This window comes from Mesocricetus auratus, unplaced genomic scaffold (genome assembly GCF_017639785.1).
Source record: "Mesocricetus auratus isolate SY011 unplaced genomic scaffold, BCM_Maur_2.0 Super-Scaffold_100010, whole genome shotgun sequence".
Classification (NCBI taxonomy): Eukaryota; Metazoa; Chordata; class Mammalia; order Rodentia; family Cricetidae; genus Mesocricetus; species Mesocricetus auratus.
In genome coordinates, this window is record NW_024429194.1 from 72,708,555 (window position 1) to 72,731,386 (window position 22,832).

Genomic DNA, 22,832 nt, shown 5'->3' on the forward strand with positions numbered 1-22,832 from the left:
TGCTTCTTGAGTTCTTTGTAAACTTTGGAGATCAGACCTCTGTCAGATGTGGGGTTAGTGAATATCTTTTCCCATTCTATGTACTACCTTTTTTTGTTGTTGACTGTGTCCTTTGCCTTACAGAAGCTTCTTAGTTTCAGGAGGTCCTGTTTGTTGTCGTTCTCAGTGTCTGTGCTACTGGTGTTATGTTCAGGAAGCAGTCTCCTGTACCAATTCGTTGAAGAGTATCTCCCACTTTCTCTTAGAGTTTCAGTGTAGCTGGATTCATGTTGAGGTCTTTGATCCATTTGGACTTAAGTTTTGTGCAAGGTGATAGACATAGATCTATCTGCAATTTTCTGCATGCCAATATTCAGTTATGCCAGCACCATTTGTTTTTTCCATTGTATAGTTTTAGCTTCTTTGTCAAAAATCAAGTGTTTATAGGTGTGTGGGTGAAAATCGGGGTTTTCAATTCAATTCCATTGGTCTACCTGTCTATTTTTGTGCCAATACCAAGCTGTTGTCAGAACTATAGCTCTGTAATACAGCTTGAAGTCAGGTATGGTGATGCCTCCTGATGTTCCTTTATTGTATAGGTTTGTTTTGGCTCTCCTGGGTCTTTTGCTTTTCATATAAAGCTGATTATTGTTCTTTCAAGGTCTGTGAAGAATTGTGCTGGGATTTTTTAAGAGTTCTCAAAGAACATAGGCTTGCCTGGTTTGTGGGGTTCTCTGTGTCATCACAGCATTGTGAGAGGTGAGAATCTTTGAGGAACTGATTTCATTTCTTCACCTCTCTTGATTTTGTCTTTCTTTTGCCCAATCTGCTTTATCCATCCACCCTTGTCCTACCATTTTCTCCTCTGTTTGCTTTGTTGGCCCAGTACTGTGCAATAGTCTTGCATTGCTTTGTCTCATATCCATCTGTACCATGGTTGTTAATCTTAGTATACACAGTAGTATCATCAGTGTTCCCTGGCTTCCTAAAATGACTGACACTTTAAGGGTGCTTGCTATTTGATTAGTACTGTGTGTTCCTAGCTAACCTACTCTTTGGTAGTAGTTGTTTTGCACATTGTATTCTATTTTTATAGGAGAACAGGAGACTGAGCCTGGTACCCAGAGCAGGAGTCTAACAGAAAAATAACACATGCTACAACTGCTACAAACTAAGCCCTCTTATTATAAACACTTCCACTGAAAGAATAAGGCTAATTAAAAAACAAAACAAACAAAACCCCAATCCAGTCAGTAAATAAACCCCAGATGTGCAAGACCCAAATGCAAAAAATCCAGGCAACACAATTTTTCATAAAATTACTCATCCTACAGCAATGCCTTCCAATGAGTGTGAGTTATCTGAAATTCCAGAGAAATAATTTTAAAAAGTATTGTATGTCCAAAGAAATGACGGAGAAAAAAAATCTCCTGAATGATTTCCAAGGGAATGTGAATATCGGAATGAAATCAGGAAGCCAACATAGGATGTGAAAGTGGAATGAATGATAGAAATATTATCCCAGCAGGGCTACACTCTTGGTTTGGCCAGTTGTGGTATGCATTTTTAAACCCAGCACCTGGGAGTCACAAGCAAGCTAGTCTCTGTGAGTTCAAGGCCAGCTTGCTCTATATAGCAAGTTACAGGCTATCCAGGGACACATAGTAAGACCCTGTCTCAAACATAAATCTTGTGGGAAAAAAAGAACAAACATACTGGAAATGAGAAATTAAAAGGAAAAGCTATGTAGAAGCCTCATCATGACATGGATTGAAGGGAGGGTAGACCATTAGAGCTTAAATACAAGTTAGAGCAATTGGAAGATTCAGAAGACAAAGATAAACTAGTAACAGCGTGTAAACCAAACATTTGAAATCTGTGGGACACCACAAAAGAAATTAGTGCAAACACTATGATAATTCCAATGCTTCTATATGGAAAAAGAAAATACATGGGAGGAAGATTGAGTCGGGGTAAGACTAGAGAAGGATGAGATACCATAATACATGGAGTCATTATAGGATTGAGGAGAGAGTTAACACTAGTGATCTCCAGAGATCTACAAGGATAACACCAACTGGCAAACTAAGCAATAGCAGAGAGACTACATTAATAGCCCCTCCCTGATAAGATTGATGACTACCTTATATGCCATACTAGAGCCTTCATCCAGTGACTGATGGAAGCAGAGTCAGACACCCACAGCTAAACACTGAACTGAACTCCTGGAACCCAGTGACAGAGATGGAGGAGTGATGAGCAAAGGGGTCAAGACCATGCTGGTGAAACCCACAAAGACAGCTGACTGGACAAGGGGGATTTCTTGGAGCCCAGACTGACCTGATTGCTGAGAGGCCAGCAGGGGACTGATCCAGACTCCCTGAATGTAGTGTCAGTGAGGAGGTCTCAGCAATCTCTGGGGCCTTGGGAAGTAGATCTGTGTTTACCATGGTGTATGAATGAACTTTGGGAGTCTACTCCACATGGAGGAATGCTCTCTCAGCCCGGACACATGGGGAAGGGCCTAGGTCCTGCCCTGAATGAAATGACAGACTTCGGAGATCCCCCCACCCTCCATGGGGAATGGTGTGGAGATCGGGTGGGGGGTGCTGGTGGAGAGACAAGGGAGGAGCGGGGAAGAGGGAGCTGGGATTGACATTTGAAGCATGCATGTTTATAATTTAAATTAAAACATATATTGAGTAAAAAATAAATGATCTACATGGCTCTAGAAATCCTGAATAAAAAGAACAGTGCTGGAGATGCTACCATACCCAGTCTTAAATTATAATAGAGCAATAGTAACAAAATACTGGTGACAAATGAACACATAGATCAATGGAATAGAATGGAGGTTCCAGATATAAACCCATACAACTATAGCCATGTGAGTTTTCACAAAAACTTCAAAAATACACATTGGAGAAATGACAACCTCTTCAAAAAAGGGTGCATTGAACTAAAGACAGTTGTTAATGGAACACAAATGACCACTAAACATGTAGAAAAATTGGCAATTTCATTGGCCAACAGAGAAGTGCAAATTAATAACTACATTAGGATTCTACCCTTCCCCAGCCAGAATTATATTGAGAAACAGCAACAAATTCTGGTGAGAATATGGGCAAAACACAAGCCTTAAACACTACCAGTGGAAACTAGTCTATCCAGCCTGGAAATCATTTATAGATGTTGCTCAAAACACTGAAAATAGATTTGCCATATGATCCCGTGGTAGCATTCCTGAGTATTTACCCAAAGGCATCTAAGTCAACATATCACAGAGATGCGTCACATCATGGTCTATTGCAGCACTATGGAGAGTAGCAAAGTCATGAAACCAACTTAGATGTCAAGGAACAAAAGAATGGATAATGAAATGTGATACATGGACACAGGGTAATTGTTTTCAACCATACAGCAGGAAATCATATGGCTCTCAGCACCAACATGGTCATTCACAACTGTCTGTAACTCCAGTAACGGGGGATCTGTTGCCTCCTCCTGGTCTTTGCTGGCCCTGGCATATAAGACATATGCAGAGGCAAAAAAAATAAACATAACATTTTTTAAATGTTAAAAAGAGTTTTAAAACATTTCACTTCTTCCATTGTAAGTAAAGCATTATTTTCTTAACAGACAATAAGTGAATGTTCATTGTCCTTTCATGCAGGAAGTCCATTATTGACTAGATCTTGTGATAGCTGGGCTGAGTGTTGCTCATTTCCCCAACAACGCTATGGGAGGGGCCCAAGCAGTAGGCTCATGTGGTCACCTGGTGTTTTTTTTTAAAAAAAAAATGAAGACATTATGACTGGAATTGTTTATTCTTAGCTCTCTTCCGTGCATACTTCATATGTAAAGTGGGGATGGAATGGCCATGGGCAGTTAGTCTCAACAAAAGGGAAGAGAAGAATGTGGTTATTTTAATAACTACATCTGTCTGCATCATTGTTAAATGTACATAGGAGTGAGTCATTTCTAGATGTCCAAGTGTATGAATGCATTTTAGGGCTTCCTCCATCCTAATTTACCTGCAGACTCCTACAACAAAAGAGACCAGGCATTCATGTTGGACGCTAAATTTGGCCAACAATTCCTGCCAGTGGGCCACATGAATAATGGAGGAGGAATAAGGCTAAAAACACACAAAGGTAGAAACAATTCCAAGGTGCAATTGTTCAGTGTTTTTTGGCTCATGTAAAGAAAGAAATTGGAAGACGTCTTTCCTAGTTCAAAGCCATCCTATAAGTCTATGTAACATTAATGTATGAGAAGACCAAGTGTCTTAAATCATATTTTATTTTTAATCTATCATTGGTTGGTCTGCCTATTTGCATTCTACAAATCTATGTAACATCTCAGTATGAGAAGCCCAAGTATCTTTTTTTTAAAAAAGTTATTTTAAAAATCTATTGTTTTTCAATAATTTTTAATTTTATTTTAGAATATTTTCTTATTTCACATACCATTCCCAGTTCCCACTCCCTTCCCTCCTCCTGCTCTCCCTACCTTCCCCCTTCAACCCTCACCACCATCCACTTCCTGTGGAAGTCAAGGAAGTCTGGCACATCTCTGAGGGAGGCCCAAGGCCCTCTTCACTATATATCTAGGTTGAGCAATGTATCCCTCCTCCAAAGAGAATGGACTCCAAAAAGCCAGTTCAAGCACTAGGGGTAAATCCTCATTCCAGTTTCACTGCCATCGACCTCACAGACTGCCTAAGCCACACAACTGTCACCCACATTCAGAGGGCACAGTTTGGTTCCATGAGGTTCCCAACTGTCAGTCTGGAGTCAGTGAGCTCCCACTAGCTCAGGTCAGCTGTCTCTGTGGGTCCACCCAAAATGGAGAAAACCAAATATCTTTAAAAAAAAAAGATTTATTTATTACATATACAACAGTGTTCCACCTACAGGCCAGAAGAGGGCACCAGTTTGAATTGTAGATGGTTGTGAGCCACCATGTGGTTGCTGGGAATTGAACTGAGGAGCACCTGGAAGAACAGTCAGTGCTCTTAACCTCGGAGCCATCTCTCCAGTCCAAGACCAAATATCTTAAATAGAAATTTATTTTTATTCTGTCATTGATTTGTCTGTCTGTCTACATAGCTACATATCTACCTATTTGTATGTGTGTGCGTATGCTTGTGCTCAAGTTGGAGCGCTTGTGCCACTGTGTCACATGTGCAGGACAGGAGACAACTTGTTGGTTCTCTTCTTTGACCATGTGGGTTCCAGAGACTGAACTTAGGTTGTCAGGCTTAGTGGAAAGTACCTTTACCCTTCAAGCCATTTTACCATCGCAAGATCAAGTATTTCATACTGTTGATATTAATCAAATGAATGTTATGAACTATACACAATCACAGAACATTAGTTATGTCATGGAAAAATCAAGGAGTTGGTAGCTAAACCTGGGAAGAACAGTTTTAAACATGCTGATTTGGGACAATAATATGTAGAAATTTTGTGATGCGACATTTGTATGTCTATTAAAATTCATAGTTTGTTGTTTCTTTTCAGCTTCTAATTATTTTTGACTTAATTTTGAATACATTTAATATATAGCTTTTTGTTTTTGTAGGAACCTCAAATGCTTAAAATCTTGGTCCCATTAAATCTGATTAGAAATGTGTTATGGCTTTCCCTTCCTCTTGTCCGCATTGTGTCTGTCTACATACCTATCATCTGTATCTGTCTGTCTATCTTAGTTTTGGGGTTTGAACCCAGAGGCTCCCAATGTTCACCAAGCATACTTGCATTGAGCTGCAGTCCCAACTCCATTCTCATGTTACTTATACTCATTGATTAAGTACTGTTAGCCTCTTTGTGTACTATGGATGTATTCATCTACATAGTTTATGCATAATTATGACAATCATTTAAAGTTACCTGTTGCAGTGATACCTCAGTTAATAACCTTAAAGATCATTGCAAGTCTTGAGTGTACTCTCACAGAATTGCAAGGGTTTTCAGGAGGATTTGAACATCTGTGATTTTGGTAGTTGCCACCATCATCTCTACCTCCATGGAGGCAGCATGGTTGCAGGCCTCACCTGCAGAGCTTGAAGGTACCTACTTTTTGGGCTTCCCAACTACTATTGTCCAGCTTCTTTGTCCTCTGCTGGCATGTCACCTCCCTAAGCTCACCTATGCACTGGTGAACTTCAGCTATGCTGCCACTGAAGTACATGAAGTTCAGAAGTAGAACAGCTATAAAGCCTGGCTTTGAGGTCATGTGGGGTTATTTATAGTTTAAATATGTGTTGTTCCATAAATTTCAATGAATTTGGTTACAGTGTGCTTTGTCAGATGTTCCTGACGATGTTTCTGAAGGTCACACTCCAGGCTTGGAGGTATAGTTAAAGGAAGCTCAACTTGAGTCTGGCACCTTAGACTACATGAGCATCTTGACATGATATCTCTAGTGAAGAGAGGATGTTTAAAGGGGGTAATCTTGCTTCTCTTCCTTAAGATGCATAGATAAGACACTTAGAGTGTGACTGGGTGAATTTCTCCAGTCCATGACTTCTGTTCTGAGCTCTGTATTTTAATTGTCAATTAGACATTCCTTCTATAGTGTTTTAGTGGCTACTTAAAATAAGTATTCTAAATTTGGGTGTCAGTGAGGAGACCTTGGCAATCTATGGGGCCTTGGGTAGTAGATCAGTATTTATCCTTGCATACAAATGGACTTTGGGTGCTCATCCCACATTGAAGGATGCTCTCTCATGGGGGAGGGCCTATGCCCTAACCTGGAAGAAATGACAGACTCTGGAGATCCTCCATGGAGGGCCTTATCCTTCCTGGGGAGCAGAGTGGGGATTGGGTAGGGGGGTAGGGAGTTTGGTGGAGGGTGGGCAAAGAGGGGAGGGAGAGGGAGCTGAGATTGACATGTGAAGAAAGCTTGTTTCTAATTTAAATAAAAAGATAAAAAAATCAGTATCCTAAGGTTGAGTCATTCATCTTTCCTTCTAAAAAAGCTTTCTTGTGTTGAGACTTTAGCATAGTGACACCATTCACTTGAGACCCCAACCAGGCTCTGTAACATCCTTGGCAGCATTATCTATGCTTTTTCTCCACACTCATATATATTAAATTAGAAACAATCTCAGTTCCCTCTCCCTCCCATTCCCATACCCCCCAATGACACCCCCATCCCAACCCCAACCACTCCACAGGGAGGGTGAGACCTTCCATGAAGGATCATTAAAATCTGTCAAGTCATTTGGGGCAGAACCAGGATGTATCCCTAGTACATGAATAGATCTTGGGAGCCCATTTCCCATGGAGGGATACTCTTTTAGTCTCCACACTCTTTTAAAGCCCCTCTTTATCTAAAGAAAAACTGGAATAGTTTCACCATTGACTGTTGTTAGCTTAAATGCCTTTCTTCCCTCAAAATGCCCAAATTGCAAATAGACTGAGTTGTGTACAGCACAGAATTGATTCTATTCACAGCTGCAGTTCTCTGTGTGACCCTTTTTGACCTGGTTCCTGCCTAACTCATGCTTCTTTTGACTTGAATCATTCTGTATTTGCAGAAACTAGTCAGTGAGTCTGCTAGATGATTGCAGAGGTTTTCTCCCTGGAGTAGCTCAACAGCAAGCCTGCCCACTCCACAGGGAAGTGTCTTGATTGCAAAGCTTAGGATCATCCACACGGATGGTTAATTCCTTCCTTTCTCTGTCTTCTCTACAAATATGCACTGAAGACTCATCTCTATCTTTTAGAGCACAACCACATGATGCCATGAGACCTCAGGAGACATGTGATCTATCAGGTATAACTATCAAAACCTAGCTCCTAACACAGTGATTCCCAGCCTTCCTAATGTTGTGACCCTTTAATACGGTTCCTCATGTTGTGGTGACCTCTCACCATAAAATTATTTTGCTGTTACTTCACAACTGTCATTTTGCTACTGTGATGAGTATAATGTAAATACCTATGTTTGCCACTGGTCTTAGGAAACCCCCCTCCCAATGGGGTCATGATCCACAGGTTGAGGACCACTGTCCTAACAGAAGGTTCATGATGTGGCAGTCGGTGTTAGAAGGAATTGTAGAATTATTTTTTATAAGAATTGCTGCTTTTTTATTTTTTAACCTTCAGATGTCTTTATTTGCTCATAACAAACTCAATGGCCATATCAAAAGGAAATTTTTATTCCTGGAAAATTTCTAGAATATTTGTTATTTGGAGGTTGTTAATTCCAGTACCCCATTTTGTAGGTCCGAGGTGGTGTTTGTGACTTGTTTACAATCAGAGATCTACCAGTCAAGTAGTTAAGCCATGTTTGAAGGGTCTAAGGCCAGGCAGGCCGTGCAAAGCTAGAGAGAGCCTGCCAAGACCTCACTGTGCTCACTCCTCCTATGTAATTTGTATACTTAGCCTTAGACAGATTCAATCCCACATGATTTTAGTTCATCTGCCCAAGACAAGAAGTTTATTAATGACCCATGGGAAGCATCCAACACAGTGAGCATTTTAGGATCTCAAACACGTTTTTTCCTCCTGACAGTTCTGTGCTGTTGGTTTCTCTGTGCATTTCACACAGTCCATTTCAATACCTATTGATCTTCCGATCAGGGTTCTGTTTCAAATGAAGTCTGAATGAATTGACCTGACACAAATGTACATCAATGCTGTACTTACTAACACTATCACAATGGAAACATCTGCAAGGATCTGGTTTCCTAACACACTGGGATGGCTTTCTTCTCTGCAGAAGGATTCCAAGGATCCCATCCAAGTATATGTATCTTGTTTTATTAAATTCCTTAATAGAACATACTTGGCTTGGGACTGGAGAGAGTAAGAGTGCTTATTATATATTCATGAAGACAGGATTTTAATCCCAACACCTATATAAAAACCTAGGTTGTTAAGCACTCACCTGTAACCTCAGTGCTGTAGTGATGGAAGATGTCCTTTTGTATGCTTCAACTATTTGTTTCTCTTATTAGTTGATGAATAAAGCTGTTTAAGCCAGCCGGGCAGTGGCACATGCCTTTAATCCCAGCACTCTGGAGGCAGAGGCAGGCGGATCTCTGTGAGTTCAAGGCCAGGCAGGACTGACAGCCTCCAAAACAATACAGAGAAACCCTGTCTCGTAAAACCAAAAAAAAAAAAAAAAAAAAAAAAGAAAAAAGAAAAAAGCTGTTTAAGCCAGGCAGGAGATCCAAACAGAGATACAGAGAGGTAGGAGCCAGGGCCAAAGAGACACCATGTAGTCAGCAGGGAGACAAGATGCCAGGGCATCTGTGGCAAGTCAAGGCCATGTGGTGATACAGATTAATGAAATGGGTTAATCATTATGAGGGAGCTGGCCAGTAAGAAGTCTAAGTCATTGGCCAAACAGTTTTACCAGATATTAAGCCTCAGTGGTTATTTAATAACAGCTTCAGGGACCCAGTGGGCTGAGAGAAATGGGTCTGTGGGATTACAATAGATGGAGAAAGTCTCATTTTACACGTAGTAATTGTAAACAGGAGAATCACTGCAGTTTATTGTCCATCAGCCTAGCTCCAGGATAGGCAAGATATCCTATCACAAAGGAATAAGACTTAAAGTGATAAAGCAGGATAGGTAACATTCTCCCTTGGCCTTGGATGTGCATATGCAGCATATACTCCTTGACACACATGTATACTAGGTTCTGAAAGTGTCCAAGATTGTGCAAATGATCACTTAGCATGACTGTTACAACAATGTCTCATTTCTGCTCTTGGATGTGCCAGACAGTGCAAAGGACAGGCAGACAAATCTAAAGAAGAATGAAGATACATACTGGATACCTCTAGAGAAACTGTCAAAGGCTCACTGACAGATTCTAACCAACTATCCCTCTATAATTTCCAATTATAGACAATATCTAATTCAAAACAGAGGCTGGCTTATAACAGCACCAGATTAAGAAAGCCAACATATTTGGTGTCATAGAAAAAGAGTCATTTTCTGTACTTCTGTTGGAAGCAGAGCTGATTGGAGTACTTTGAAATGATAGATTCACCATCAGTGTGGAAAACAGCAAATAGTAGAAGAGGAACACACAGATCAGAACATCGTGAGCTATGACAACTATGACCAACTCCTGTAATTAGATGGTTTGCTCACCTAAAAATAAAATACCAGCTAGTATCTACTTGTTATCCCTAATTATTCTGAACATTCTAGTTTTTATATCTTAACTTGTTTCATCCTCCACCTCTAAGGAAAGCTAACTGTATTTCCACTGTAGGATCAGTGGAAATCTTAAGCATCTTTCCTAGGATTATAGGAATGCAATCTAGACAGTTGGATGGAATATGTGAAAGCCTATGACATGTCAAGCAGCTGCTATTCAGTAAAAGAGAAGGAAAGCTAGAAATACACCCTTGCCACTGTTTCCTGACTTTGTATAGCAGCATAGCATGAGTAGGAAAGCACAAACACAAAAGAATGAGGAGCAAAATGGCTGCCACATTGAAAATGGTCAGCCTGGAAATTGTGAGGAATACCCTTCAACTTGGGAGTTAAGGTGATGTACTAGAAAGCAGCATAAAAAGCTATCACATACTCAGTTCAGCAACATGGTATCTATTTCATTAAATCTACAAGGGTTTTATTAAACTGTTGCAGTACAAATCAGTCCTGTTCACTAAACACATGATTTCTCCTCCATTAGACACTATACCTCAGAGGCTGTAGCATTTGAACCCTTCATTTCCAATTGGTGTAATTGTTTGGGAGTTTAGGAGGTGTGGCCATGCTGGAGGAAGTACAACAGAGGGAGAGGGCTTTCAAAGTTCAAAGACTCGCACCATTCCCTGTTTGTTCTCTGCTTCCTGCTTGTGGTTTGTGATTTAATCCCTCAGCTCTCAGATTCTAGCTCTAGTTGCCTGCTATCATGGTGTCCCTACCATTCATTCATAGATGCAAACCCTATATATCTCTAACTGCCCCCAAACCCTTTCTTCTATAAGTAATCTTTGTCATAGCATCTTAGCAATAGAAAAAGTTGCTAATTTAAGCCCCCAATCCTTTAACATTGCATTCCAAATTCTTGATATTCTTTCTCAAGATGTGACCTATCTTGGACAGATATTTTTGTTAGTAGTTCCCTGATGTCACTATTCACTGAAACTCTGAAAATCATATCAAGCATATTTCTAGTACTGAATAGTTTGTCAAAATTTTAAGACCTTCAACATTGATTAAATTATTTTGTACTAACTCTAAAGACATATTTTGGAAAGCAAGATACAAATTTCTTTCCATCCTGAGAGTTGGTCCATTGTGTTACAACAATAGTCACTTATTCTCAAGAACTTAAGTAACCACTACTCACTGAAAAAAGTTTCCCTAGCTGATTAACCAAGGACGACAGCACTAGTAATTGGAGGTTGTAAAAACAAATGTTTAGAAAGGCATAGATGTACTTTGTGCTTTCTCCTGCCAGCTGTGGATGTGAACCAATGAGTGGATAAACAACAAAGGGCAAGCCAATCCCTCCATTTTTCTCCCTTCTCTTTTCTCACTCTTCCTCCTAAATCAGAGTCTAGTTCATGGGAGAGACTCTTTATAACCCTTCCCCAGTATAACTCTTGCTTATGTGGGCAAATGCTTTCAGGGAAGATAGGTCAACTTGAGTTGCATGTATTCTATGCAGTAAAGGCCATGTTACTGATGCCACAGTATGTTTGTCATCTTTCCAGTATATACCACTTTCAGAAATGCTGATAAGTTCTTTAGTCCATCAGCCATTTTAGGAAATATCCTTGTACTTAATAGGTGCACTGCACTCATAAGTGAGAAATATCATCTTGTACTACACAGGAAGACAACAATACTCAAAGGCAGTATGGCATTGGCTATGCATCTTATTCCTCATCACAGGGAACATGAGACACTGAATCTCATGTGCCACATGAAGGAAGTTTGTTTTGAACTTGTCCCAGTGGGCACTCTGCTCCCAGACAGATTAACTTTGGCTTCATTTCATGTCACTCATAACAGATATCATGAAAAGCTGCTCTTCCCTCAGTCAGATTCAGATTCTGCTCCTTCTTGTTCTTGGTGCCAATTGCACTGTGTAACATTTCCTGAGGTAAATATAACCAAATTTCTTTTTACCTTAGATAGGTCAGTGAAGACAGATTAAAGAAGAGATGATTTCACCCACATTTTAGTGAACCAGTGAGTTTCTTACTGAAGCATGGAAGACACCAAGGTAGTTTCACCACAAACAAGCGCACTCTAAAGGGATGATGACTCACAAAACTGCATTCCTGGAACTGGCTGACCATATACAGGTCTGTGTTTATGATTGTTAGATGTTGTGTACTTCATGGATCCTTAATTCTAATTAGATAAAAACAGATTCTGGATCTAGCAGAGGAACCTATGTGTGCTATGAACATGGATGGCTCCTTGCTCAGCTGGCCTCTAGGACCTAGTGTGCTGTACCCACAGTTCCATCCTCACCAGTTACTGAAACCTTTCCAAGCATGATTGTGTGTGTGTGTGTGTGTGTGTGTGTGTGTGTGTCTGTGTGCCCATGTGCACATGGGTGCATGTGATCTATGCGCCCATTTCTGTGTGTACTTGTTGATGTATCCCTAAGTCAACCTCACAATTCTCTTCTCTCTGGCCTTCTACGTTGATTGCTGATAACAGTTTCTCATAAGTTCTGGAGCTCACGAGTTCTAGACTCCTTCCTGAGTATCTCAAGAGTAGCGATGTAGACATTGCATGTGAGTGCTGGGACAAGAATATAGGTCATCATTGTTTTTTGACAAGTACTTTGCCGACTAAGGAATCTCCCTAACACAATCCCCTAGTTGCAGTTTCTTAATCCCAAAGTTCACTGTGCATGTTACTCTATATCAGTCTCAAGAGCTAGTGTTCCTCAGTGTGTGGACGTCTATATCCAGTTCCCCAGGGCAGAGGGTAAATGGTGCCGGTCCTGACATGGAGGAGCTCTTGCTATTTTTCTTTTCATTCACCTCTTGTCTTTTGTTGTTCTCTGATGCCAGGAATGTAAACAAGGTAAGTTCATTCCCTCCCCTCCTCAGGGTGGGAGGTCCTGTAGGACTCTTGATAGAATAAATCTTTGAAACATGCTATATTTCACCAAGTATGTTACTACCACTTTTTCTCCCGTTGAACAAGATGCTGGAAAAAAATAAACAAACAAACAAAACCCCCAAAAGTCTTGGAGACAAGTTTATAGTTCTCTATTTCTTTTTTTTTTCAAGACAGGGTTTCTCTGTGACTTTGGAGGCTGTCCTGCAACTAGCTCTTGTAGACCAGGCTGGTCTGGAACTCACAGCAATTCACCTGCCTCTGCCTTCCAAGTGCTGGCAGCTCTCAATTTCTACATCATGAAAAATCACTGCTACACCAAACATCTTAATGATGCACCTTAGGTTCAGAGGCTAAAAATAAAATAGACCAACCCAAACCCCAAAGCAATTATGAGAAAGCATAAGAAAGATCCAAGCTGAAATAAGTGGTCACTTAGAACAAAGAAAGATCAAAACAAAGATCTGGTGATTTGAAAGAGTGAACAAGCCTGACAAACCCTCGGCCTGCATCACCCAAAGAGAAGATGCAAATTAAGATACGAAGTATGAAAGAAAGACAAGTAGGGTCTATGGGAATCCTGGGTGTATATATGATGCAAGCTAACTCTAGAGAGTTGATAATTCTGAAAGATTTCTTGAATCATAAAACAACATTGATAAGATGTTATTACACCTATATACCACCTGTTGCCTTCTAGCTACTACACTCTAGGAGTGATGATCAATTCTGGGGTATTAGAAAACATGTAAACTAATCAATTTGGGGATAAGATGGAAAGAGTAATACTATTTCTGACCAGCAGTTTGCATGATAGATCTTAACTACTGGCCTTATAATAGGGACTGATACTCCTAAGATGCATCACCAAATATGCTAGGAAAGATAATTCCAAGCAGTCTGTAAGGCAGTATTACCCTGAGGCTGAACCCAAAACAACTAACACACACCCCCACCCCCCCCACACGAGCATACTCCAATATCCTTGACGAGGATCCACTTGTACATCTTTGGTACTTCACACAAAGTTTAAAAAGACATGACATAGTTGATGCTTTATGTTTACAGTGAGTTGAACAGGGAATCCTAGGATAATTTTATGGGGGAAACTATTTGACCACAAGCATGAAAGCAGGTCAAGTGAGGAGGCCCATGCTCAGCCATAAAAAATGGATTTGTGTCATTTTCTGAAGTAGAAATAGACGATTGACATGGATCTTGTGTCTGTAACCCCAGGTTCAGAGAGATGGGGATCCTGACTAGAGCCATGAAGCAATAGGTAGAACCTTAACTGAAATGGGGGCCTTTGGGACATGTAAGGGGAAGCTGCAATGTAACAGAGCAGAGGAAATGATCCCAGGTCACTCTGCATCCCCAAAAGTGTTACAGAGGAATGGATGCCTTACATCACACAGTTAAGGTTTAAAATGAGAAAAACGAACCAAAGTAGAACATGGCAAATTTTCTTTTTCAATGGACCAGTTAAGCACAAGCATTGAGTGCATGGATCAAAAAGGAAAACAGGGTACAAAATCCAACAAAGAGGAAAATCTTTCAGTGTCACAGTCCAAGAGATTAGGGAAGTTCAATTTATCCAGTTTATCTGGACCAATGGATGCTCTCCATCCAACAGGAGTTTCCCTACAACATCAAGACAAACAGCAGCCCACTGTGAACAAGTTTCATAGCTTCTCACAGAGGCTTTTTGTGATGTCACAGTAAGGAATGGACCAGTGAGAGCAGAGAATAATGCAGAGATTCCTCTATCTAGTACAAGGGACTGTATAATTTTTGTCATGACTGTGAGCAAATCCTCAGTGAGATGCAAATTAAGGGCAAAGGGTAACTCAACTCTCAGGCTCTCAGAAGGAGGAGGAATGACAGATGACAAGCTTGGGACTTGGGCAGATGGGTCTAAAACAGCTGGGTACTTGACTTTGGTAGTTCCCCCCTCCTCCATCCAGTCACCCAATTCCCCCTGCTGCTTCCCATAGCCCTGGACTTTTATGACTTCCCCAGACAGCACCTCCTGTCCAAGCCTTCAGATACATGAGAAGGTGTGAGACCATTCCTATCACACCTTGAGGAGGACACGTTAAGAACACAGTAACACTGTAAAAAGTGCCATAGTCACAAGGTGGACAGACTCAGGAAGTCTGTGCTGCTTGTTAGGAACATGGGTATGGGCTAGTCGGAGAATGAACCCTTTAGGGCCCTTTGCATTAGGACACTGAAGTTCTTGAAGAATTCTTACTACAGACATCACCTCTACACTTACAATAGTCAATTCATTTATCTAAAATTCATATAGATGGTTATCTAAAGGATGGTAGCCCTCCCTGACACTGGGATGCTGTAATGGAATGGGTTGTACCTCATGATGCACATGACATGTCTTTGGTCCTTTTTGCAGGGTGTTGGTCTGCAACATAGCAAGTATGGAAGATAGTTACCAGGACAGATGTGCTTAAATATTTAAGTGCTTCAAAGATTTTAGGAGATAATACCAATGGTAGATGTGATAAGCTTACACATGTTGATGAAATATCTTTTTGTTTTACAGCTTGTCCATACTAATAAAACTTTTTAAACCTATGGACTGATAGTGGTAAGCCTGCATGGGACCGAAATAGGCCCTCTGAATTTGGGTAACAGTTCTGTGGTTTGATCTGTTACGAGAAGCTGGCAGTGGGATCAGGACCTATCTCAGGGGCATGAAGTGGTCTTTTGGAGCCCATTCCCTATAGTAGGATGCCTTACTCAGCCTTGAAACAGTGGGGAGGGTTTGGTCCTGCCTCGACTTGGTATGTCAGACTTTGTTGACTCCACAAGGAAGGCTTTACCCACTCTGAGGAGTGGACAGGAAGTGGAAAGGGGGGTGGCTACTGGGATAAATGAAAAAATTTAAAATGAAATTTAAATAAAAAACTGACATTGTCAAAGAACCATGCCTAAGTATAGAAATATGAGGCTAGTAAAAAGAAATTGAATTGAAAGCACAAAGTAAACCCAGAACCAATTAAGAGATATAAATCAAAACTAACAAACCAGGAAACAAACTCACTATTTGGATGTCAAAGCCGATGAACAGTGTCTGCTTTTTGGAGGTAAGTACTATCAAAGTCTACAAAGTTTACATGAACCAACAGCTTTGCTGGAAACTAAGCAAAAGTTTCTCTGCAGTGCTAGTCAGTGCCTCATGTGGGCGGAGTCTGGGATTCCTCGTAGTGGCTTCTGTGAGGTCATAGGAAATGAACCAATCACAGTTATTCACAACCATTTAAAGCCATGTCAGCACTGGGGATGGTGTTCCTGGAAGATAAAGTCCTTCCTGGGGTGGATGCTCTCAGCAATGTTTAGTATTGTCCTGCCTTTTGGCTCCTATGCACAGCCCCTAAGTCAACTTAGTGTGTTTTCCCCAACTCCGTTTGGTGTTAGCACAAGATTCAGTTAGTGGCGGAGATGCAGCACCAGGAACCCTTAAACAGTGCACAGCATCTCAGCTCGTCTTTATTGCATCGGGATTTGTCTACATTCCCTTAGTGGCTAAGTGCATTCTAGAGTTCATCTATTTACGTTCTGCATACAAAAGAAAAGTGAGTTATAAAAGCTTAGTTCTCTTTGAGTAGCCTCTGGTTAGCTTTGCCATTGTTAATGATGCAGCATGGAAATAAGGCGAAATACCAGCTGTAGGTTTGGAGAAGTTGACACTCTATTAATAAACATGTCCACTGAAAAAAACAAAACACAAAACCCAGAAATTCCCCACCTTCTGTCTCTAAGGACTGTGTTAGTTTCCTCACTGCCATGATCAATTCTCTAAGAAGTTCGAGGTCGGACTGGACCGATAGCCTCCAAAACAATACAGAGAAACCCTGTCTCGTAAAAAACCAAAAACCAAAAAAAAAAAAAGAAGCAACATGTAGTACATTTTGCTTTGACTCAAGCTTTCAGCAGGACAAGGAAGCCATGTCTGGGGACTTGGGAAGATGAGTTTGAAGTAGTTGCTTACATGACTTTGGCATGTCCTATTGCTTCTAAAGACCCAATTCCTCCTGCTGGGTACTACAACCATGGGGTTTTACAACCTCCTGAACAGCAGCCCCTGCTGGAGATCAAGAACTCAGACTTGAGATGACATGAGACCTCTCACATTCAAACCTTGAGGAGGACATTTGGACTTTAATAACAGCAGCAGTAACAACAAGAATGGACTCAGTCAGCTTTGGGCTAGCCTGGGTAAATGCCATGGTTATGAATTAGATAGAATAAACACACAGGCTTCTTTAAGGTCATTTTTCACTCAAATCCTCAAATTCTCTAATGATTCCAACTAGTGCAGACCTCGTTATCTTTACAGTCATGATCCTCAATTCCTGTTCCTTATACTCATATTTATGGACATCAAAAGGATGACAGCCTGGCCACGACACTGGAGGCCATGAAGAAATTGTTCCTCTAGATTCCCCAGAACATGTTTTGTGTAATGAGTGGTGTGGTGGGCAGAAGACTATTAACATGATAAGGGAATTTATAACCACAGAGAAAGGCTGAGGGAAGTAACAAAGCAGATGGGTATACTCCAACTCCAAGTGCCTGGCAAAATCAAACTTTTCTTTTCCAGCTAATATAAACTTTACAAGAGGTAAAGCACTAAACCAATGTACAGAATGTCAAAGATAAGTGGATAGAGAATAATAGAAGATATTGATAATAAGATAAACTGAAGCTCATGCACAAACTAAATCTCCAAAAATACTATGTCAAAATGTAGGCACAAACCCAACCCACTGGTCAGCACACTCACGATAATTCAGGTCAGCGGTGATCACAGATGTCTAGTTCCAAAGAGGGACAATAAAAAATAAAGCTCTCAGGACTAAAGTCTTGAGTCAAGTCCTCGGCAGCCAACCAACAGTTTCACTGTGGCCTAAGGACAATTTCCAGGCCCAGTGAGTGCCTTGTATGGGTGGGCCATTCTCATTCCTCACAATGGTCCCTTGTGAGGTCAGAACCATGGGCCAATCACGGCTATCTAAAACCCATCATAGTTTTTTAAGTGGTTTGTTCATGTCTTCTCCAAAATTAATGCCAAGGCTCCAGAGAGGCAGAGGTTCTTTTGGCTCTGGCTTTCAGAGGATCAGGCACAGTATGGTGGTGGGCTCAGCTGGTGGCTGGTGGCGCTGGCAGCAGGGCATAAGGCAAGTGCTTTGATAGCATTGACATCTCCTCATGCTCAAGCCTACTTAAAAATCCTTGTTTTCTGGGCTACTCCTAAAATTGTTTTCTGTGTCAAATTCACAAATCCCGATTTGGCCTGAGTCCCTAAAAGCTTAAGAGTGCTGCTGAAGGTGACAGTGTGAAGCTAGGTTGCTGTTATCTCAATGACTGACATTTCGGGACCCTATGACAAGATCCATCTCGGAGCATTGGTGCTGAATTTCCCCAACAGTGGACTGATCTACTGTGTGAGTGTGGCTTGCATGTTATCTTGTGGGCTTCTTGGCCAGAGATGAACTTAAGAGTTTGGTAAGCACTACTGACACCAAAGACAGAAATCTTGTAGCCTGGCTGAAAGCCAGAAATGCCCTTGGAACTCTTGGCAGCCTTGTCCTTGCCAAAGACCAAAGTTGCCAGAAGTTTGAGGGTTCTTATCCCTGACCTTGTTCCTAAATGATTTTAGGGTTACCTGTTCAGAGGATGAAATATTATAATAGCAATGAATGCCCAGTAAGAAAATAACTCCCTTGGTCAAGAGAATAGAATTTCTGGGTAGAGACCTCATATTCCATGTGGACTGTGTCAACCTGGCCAAGGGGTCACCCCTAGAAGGCAACATCCCCTTAAGTCATACCAGAGGTAGAATGATGTCTTTAGTAAACACTGCACTGCCCCCTCTTAGAATCTCCATTTTCTAGCACAGTATCTTACAGTGCAGCCACACTGGTTCACATGTCTGCCCCCTTTCCTGAACTACTCAGAAAATGTAACTTTTCATCGTTTCTGATCTACCCACTTGCCCTCACATTCTCACTCCTTCTCTAAGCTTTCCTTCCTGCCATGTGACTGTTTGTCTGTCCCGGGTCTGATCTCCATGAGTAAAGGGAATGTATTTTCTCCCCCTCTTCTCCATTCTCTGCCACGAGGTACTTTTTCTTTTAAACAGGAATAAAATTTTCCTTGAGTGAAAACCAAATCTTGCATTCTCATCCATGTTGCATTTTAGGATCAGATGGAACAAAACATGGGTTTTCCAGGGGGCAGCATCATAATTGGTGATCCTTTATAATCTATACTTTCAACTTTTTTTTTCATTTTCTTAGAAGACCTGTGGCCACTTATCCATTTATTTTCGTACAACAAAATGATTTTTAAGGTTTATTTTATATTGGTATGCATAATTCAAATGCATATTTAAATATGCTTAATGATCTTAAAAGGCCCAGGGCCTGCTGATGGAGAGGGCTTAAGGGTTCTCAAGCTTCCTAATGCTGTAACCCTTTAATACAGATCCTCATGTTGTGGTGGGCCCCCAGCTGTACAATTCTCTCATTGCTTCCTCATAAGTGTAATTTTGCTACTGTTATGAATCCTAATATAAATATCTGTTCTGATTGTCTTGGCTGACCCTGTGAAAGTATTGTTTTTTCCTCCCAGAGGGCTTGCTGGGTAGGACACTTGATGTTGAGCCTAACAACCAGAATTGGATTACCAAGATCCACAAGATTTAAGGGGAGAAGTAACTCCCACAAGTCATCACACACACACGCACACGCACACACACACACACACACACACACACACACACTTGTAGTGTTTCATGTGCACATATGCATGTATACTACCTGTGTGCCTGTGTGCAGAGGTCAGGTCATCATGGGCTAGAGTTGTAAACCACCATGTGGGTATAGGGACTGAACTTGAGCCAACTCTCCAGTCCCACTATAAACTTTTAAAAATTCAATGAAATAGGAATCTGAAGAGGTTATTCAGCAGTTAAGAGCACTTGCTGCCCTTGCAGAGCTCCTGGATTTGGATTAGAGCACCCATGTGACAGTCATCTATAATTCCACATTTCAGGGGACTCAGTACTTTCTTTAGATCTCTCAGGGCATAAGACACACACATGGAGCATACACACACACAAATAAATACACATACAGTAACAATACAGGTCTCAGCATCAGACTTTTCTTCATGAGGGAGTAGGAGTGTCTTGAATCCTTCCTCTGAAAATGCTAATGGAACACTGCAGTTGGTAGTTAGTGTAGGGTGTGAGGGGTTTAGAAAGATAAGGAGGATGAACATAAAACACATCACAAAGCCTGTGATGATGACTTGACCCTCGGACATGCTGTGATTTATTGAGGTATGTGAGTGTTACAGCTCTGGGACAGGGGTCAGAGGGAGGAGGTGAAGAGGGAAGGGGGAGGAAGGGGAGGAGGGGGAGAGAGAGAGGGGAGGGAGGGAGATGGGTTAGAGAGAGAACAGGTTGTACATGCTAGGCAATACTCTATCACTGAGCTATATCCACAACATTGGAATCATTTTATTTTTTGATGTAGACAGCAATAAGTGTAAACTTGCAGTGAATAGTGCTTTTGATACGTCTCACAGGAAATGCATGTTGTATTTCTATCCCTCATTGTTATTTAAAGAAATTTTTAAAAATTTCCATGTCTGTATTGATCCACTTCTTAGAACCTGTTCCCCATCTCAGGTTCTTACATTCTTTCCGTCCCCTCTTACACAATGTTCTCTGAGCCTCCGAAGGGGTGGTGTAGATGTCCCACTTAGGGTCATACACCAATAGTCACTTATCAATAGTTGGACCAGTTATGAGTGTCTGTATTAACTACCAGCCACGGGAAAAATCTCTCTGATGAGGGCTGGGAGTAACACCAATCTATAGTTACAAACACAGGACTGTTGGACAACCTATCCAATTAACAAAAAGCAGTTCTAAGTTCCTCCTGAGGGCATGGGACTACCTTATCCATTATGGTTTGAGAAGTTTACAGAACTATGTGAGAGTTCCCTTTTATGTAACAGGTCTCAAAACCATCTAGAAAGTTATCACCTTAATAGTCATGCCACAATTTTACCACTAGGTGCATCCTGCCTGGCAGATCATTATACTAGAGAATAAATACAAAAGAGAATAAATAGCAACTGGGAGATAGAAGCAACAGATAGTAAAACATCATTTAGTCAGGTACTCAAGTCATACAACAGAAACCAACTGGACAAACCCCATTGGAGCAGTCGGATGGGAATTCAAGATGAGAAGGTACTGGAATAATCATGTCCCATTGGATGCGACTTTTCCCAAAAAAGAGAAATAACAGAAGAAAGTTAACACCATCAAAATCAGGGGCTTATGAACACCCATTAGAAATCACCTGGGGAAACTGAAGCAGCCAGCTGAATTCTAGATTGAGTTTTTTTCCTCCAAAGATGAGTTTCCTATGGTTGAACTTCTTTCTTCTCTTTCCTGCTACAGGAAATTTTATGTAATTGGATACAAAATAATAGAACCTGTTAGAAACTGGCTATCTCCTAGCTGTTTGTAAGGACATTGTGGCTTTTTTTTAAACTCTTGGATGCTTTTGCTGTTTTTTTTTATTGGGGGGTCATTTCCTGACAAAGGCCTTTGGGGACACTTTGAGATAAACATGGTTGGGTCTGAAAGGTTGGGGAGGGAAACTGCTTCTAGAACTACCTTTTTCAGTGAACATAACTGCATATGGCAATTTACCAAAATAATGTATATCATGCCATCTAGCTTGGGGTGACCAAGGACAATAGCACAGCCTGTGTTGTTTTAGGGGAGGGGCTTTTGGAGACCCCTGACAAACAACATGTAGGGAGACAAGCCACATCCTGTTTGTGAATGCCATTTGGTCTCCTGTGGCAGCTGGGAACAGCACTGATATTTTTGTATATCCTTAAAAGATAATTTTCATTCATTTACTTCGGTAGGCATATTTCCTGTCAGTATGTTTTGTAAGGCTGGGCTGATGGCAATAAGTCAGTTCCATTTTTACTAATCTCAGGTCTTTATTTCTCATTCAATGCTGGGCACAGGATTCTTGTTTGGCAGTTATTTCCCTTCTGGGTTAGAATGCATCATGTTACATCCTCTGACCTGGAGGGTGTTTGTAGTGGAACCGTTTCTTAATGGAGTTATCCTTCAATATGTCTTAGGACTACCCTCTCAGATCTCACAATGCTGTATTTGTCTTGTGCTTTGATTTTTGTATGCCATGATGAGAATCTTTTCTGGTCATATATGTTTGGGGTTCAGTGAACCTCAGCATGCTGATGTCTATGTAGTTCCAGAATTCCAGCATCCCTCTGCTTTTACTACGCTCACTATGTTTTTCTCTTGTGTGCTACCCTTTGTTTCGCAGCCTTTGGATGGTGTTGGTGTTTGATCACTGAATGTGGTGGTATCCCAAAGATACCGAGTGCTTTCTTCATTCTTTCTTTCCCTGTTTTTTTCCTGCTTGAATAAGAAATTTTAAAAGACCCATCTCCACTGTCAGATATTCTCTATTCCGTTTGATCTAACATATCTTTAGGCTTTCCACTGAGTTTTTCATTTGAATTATTGAACTTTCAATTTCTATATGGGTCTGTTTCAAAACATGCATTTCTCTGCTGGATCTGCATTTTATTATCAATTTCAGTGAATGGTTTATCTTCAGCCACTTAGATCTTAGCCATCGCTGGCTTTTTAAAAATCAGTTCTTTGAATTCTCTATCAAGTCTCTCATCCAT

The 22,832-nt window shown here is 41.0% G+C and overlaps 1 long non-coding RNA gene across 1 annotated transcript in view; it reads right to left on the reverse strand.

Annotated features, from left to right (window-relative positions):
- The window catches only part of LOC121142903, a 57,386-nt gene extending 39,398 nt beyond the window's left edge, over positions 1 to 17,988 (reverse strand). Inside the window, exon 1 of the long non-coding RNA XR_005880039.1 lies at positions 17,857 to 17,988. This is a non-coding gene — a long non-coding RNA (uncharacterized LOC121142903). The remainder of the gene's footprint in view (positions 1 to 17,856) is intronic.
- Positions 17,989 to 22,832: the final 4,844 nt, after the last annotated feature.